This window comes from Schistocerca serialis, unplaced genomic scaffold (assembly GCF_023864345.2).
Source record: "Schistocerca serialis cubense isolate TAMUIC-IGC-003099 unplaced genomic scaffold, iqSchSeri2.2 HiC_scaffold_133, whole genome shotgun sequence".
Taxonomy (NCBI): domain Eukaryota; kingdom Metazoa; phylum Arthropoda; class Insecta; order Orthoptera; family Acrididae; genus Schistocerca; species Schistocerca serialis.
The window spans coordinates 67,501-71,152 of record NW_026047547.1 but is presented as its reverse complement, the minus strand read 5'-3'; positions in this window follow the sequence as shown (position 1 = coordinate 71,152).

Sequence of the window (3,652 nt, the reverse complement as noted above, 5' to 3'; positions counted from 1 at the left end):
ACACTCTCTAATTATCACAATGGCGGAAAATCAAGAGAGTGTTAATGCGTTAGATACTAGCGAAGTTTCGAGCCTCGAGAATGTGTCTGTCGCTGAGCGACATTCGAAATTTCTGAGATTGCTGGATACCAGCATTAAAAATGGTAAGATAAGCAATTATGCTATAAACCATATTAGGGACTTTGTGGCCAACTGGGCAATCGCCCACTCTCAGTTAGAGGGTAGGGTAACAGAATTAGAGAAAGAAAATGAAAGACTTAGAGGTCAACCGGCCCGGTCTTATGCTGCGGTTGCTAGAGCCCCAGTTGCCAAGGCACCGACAGCGAAACAAACCATACAGGACAACATTAAGAAAGTTGCTCCCACAGTGTTCATTAAGCCTAAACCTGGTGATGACATTAAGGCTGTTAAGTCAGCATTTGAGAAGTGCATTGATCCTAAGAAGGATAAAATAAAGATAAACAATGTACGCACTGCAAAGAATGTCCTCATAGTAGAAACGGCATCACAAGAGGACTGCCAAAAGATTTTAAGCAATGAACAATTGAGCAATAAAGTGAAGTGCGAACCTCCTCGCAAGCGTCGACCTTTGATGTGTCTGTATGACGTACCTACGTACATGACAACAGACAATCTGCTAGATGCAATTTATACGCAAAATTTTGATGTGAACATGTCAAGAGGAGAATTCGATGAACAATTTAAGTTACGCTTTAAAGTAGGACCACGTGGGAAACTGACAGTACACCACGTGGTAGAAGTCTCGCCAGGTTTATGGAAATTACTAACGAGAGTGGGTCGGTTGTATGTTGGCTACTCTGCGTTGAATATAAAAGATTACCTGGCAGTGCCGAGATGCACTAAATGCCAGGACATTAATCATACAAACAAGTATTGTACGCAACCTGATATCATATGCGGCCATTGTGGCCTCTCTGGACATATTAAGAATGGCTGTCCTAATAAGGACAAAGCGGCAGTATGTGTACCATGCAAGAGACGAGGCCGCAAGTGTGGTGGACCTAAAGATTGTCCAACCCACCGAATGTTCTTAGACAGACTTGTCCAAAGAACAGATTACGGCGATATTTAAAGTGGTACAAGTCAATGCCATGCGCAGCCAGATGGTTGCACATGAGCTACGGAAGGTAGCGGAACAAGAAGGAGTTGATATTCTTTTGATACAAGAACCGAACTCCTGTACGGGTCGAGTCCCTGGTTTTCCCGCAACAGCACAGGTGGTATCCTCAGGTGGGAACCCCATGAGTGCAATTATAGTATTGAATAAAACTATTAAAACTACGATATTAAATCAGTTCTGTACTGAGCATATTATAGTTGTACAACTAAATCTGCTGTCTTACAGTATGTACGTTGTAAACGTCTACTGCCAATTCAGACATGACATCAAGATTTATCTTGATCAGCTGAATTGGATTCTAAGAGTTTTAGCCGGGCAGGCTATAATTGTAGCTCTTGATGCTAATGCTAAGTCCCCACTCTGGCACAGCGATGTACAGGACGGCAGGGGTGCGGAGCTTGTGGATTTGATAATGGAAACGCACATGTATGTGCTAAACTTGCCTGGGTACCCCCCGACCTACTCAGGGAGGGCGGGTGCAACATCAAATATTGATGTCACACTAGCAAGCGAGAGGGCAGCACCCCACGTCCATAACTGGCAAGTAAGAGAACATCTAACTGTCAGTGACCATAACTGTATAACATTTGATATAGCGCCGACCATCGCGGATGTGCCAGGCGAATGGGTGGAACGCTTCAATTATGCTCGGACAGACTGGGACCGACTCGTGCAGGTGTTCAGTCCTCCCGAGTTCGGAGAGGACATAGGTAATATTGATGAAGCTGTGGAGGAGCTGGTAAGCTCCGTGCAAACGGCTATCACACTGGCTGTACCTCGAATAGCGAGATACATCTGCAGGGAGTCCACCCCATGGACCCCTGAATTGACTGTGCTCAAACGGTCGGTCAGAAGGGCGCGAAGCAACTACCAAAGGAGCTTTGCCCATGACGAACGACAATACCACCTGCGTATTTATCGTCGTCTGAAGCAGAGATACAAGGATCAGTTGGACATTACAAGGCGCCAATCCTGGGAAAAATTTGTGAACGATCAGCTGGGAACAGACCCTTGGGGAGTTCCTTACAAAATCGTTCGAGAAAAAATAAGATCGCCCATGATTCTGTCTACGCTACGTGCTGGGGATGGAGACACGACCAAGAATTGGGAAGAAACAGCAAGGTTGCTGTTGGATACATTATTGCCTGATGACATTGAGGACCAAGACTCGCACGAACAGCGGGACATACGTCAGGCGCTGTCGATTCCGTATCTTAACGATACAAACGTGTGCCCTTTCTCAGCAGAGGAGGTAGAAGCAACCATCTACACCTTTGCAAGGAAGAAGGCGCCTGGTCCTGACGGGATCCCTGTGGAGATCTTACAGGGACTCGCACACTTGGTCGCCCCAGCACTAAGTCGTATTTACAACAGTTGTTTACAAAGGGGCTATTATCCACTAAAGTGGAAAACTGCAGAAGTTGTAGTTCTCAGGAAAGGCCCTGATAAAGATCCAACAGTGCCGAAATCCTATCGGCCTATCTGTCTGCTGGATGTAATGGGCAAAGCATTTGAGAAGTTGCTGGCTGACCGTCTCCAGAGTCATCGAACTCTGTATGGTATGAGTGATAGGCAGTTCGGATTCCGAAAGGGTCGCTCCACCCAGGATGCGATCAATGAGGTTTGCCGAATTGTTCACTCTGCGACATCAAAGTATGTACTTGGCATAATGATAGACATCTCAGGGGCCTTCGACAACCTGTGGTGGCCGGCACTCTTCTCTCGCCTGCGAGAGATTGGGTGCCCGCAGCTGCTGTATGGCTGTCTGGAGGCCTACTGTGATGGAAGGACTGCTAAGATAACGGCTCCTGGAGCCGTCGTATCTAAAAGAGTATCCCGTGGTTGTCCCCAGGGATCGGTGTGTGGTCCCATTTTCTGGGATATTAACATGGAACCTTTGTTGAACGTCCTGCAGCGAGAGACTGCAGTTCTGGGAGTCGTTGCTTATGCGGATGATCTCGCAATTCTAGTAGAAGGTGACACTCGCAATGTGATCGAGGACCGATCACGACTGGTTATTGATCTAATAACCAACTGGTGTACAAAGACTAAAATGTCTATAGCACCACAAAAATCCCTATATATGCTCTTGAAAGGCAAGTTAAATAGGGACCCAACAGTCAGAATTAATGGCCAAGCAGTGTCACGACAGAGATATGCCCGTTACCTTGGGGTATATTTAGATGAGAATTGGAGTTTCATTCCGCATATCGAGCAAATAACGACAAAGTCCCTAGCTTTGTTCAATAAGATAATATCAATTGGACAAAGAAGGTTCCATCTGCCGTCAAAGGCAATAAATATTTACCATAACAGCATATTGGCACCAATAGTAGGGCACGCATCCAGTGTGTGGGCCCACAGGTTAGCTCTGGTGCGGCCTGCCGCTGCTGTCAGGCGAATACAGAGGAACGTTCTGTTGAGATGCATTGGAGCATTCAACACAAGTCCAACAGATGCACTGTTGGTAATTATGGGTCTATGTCCATTAGACCTAATAATAAGGCGGCA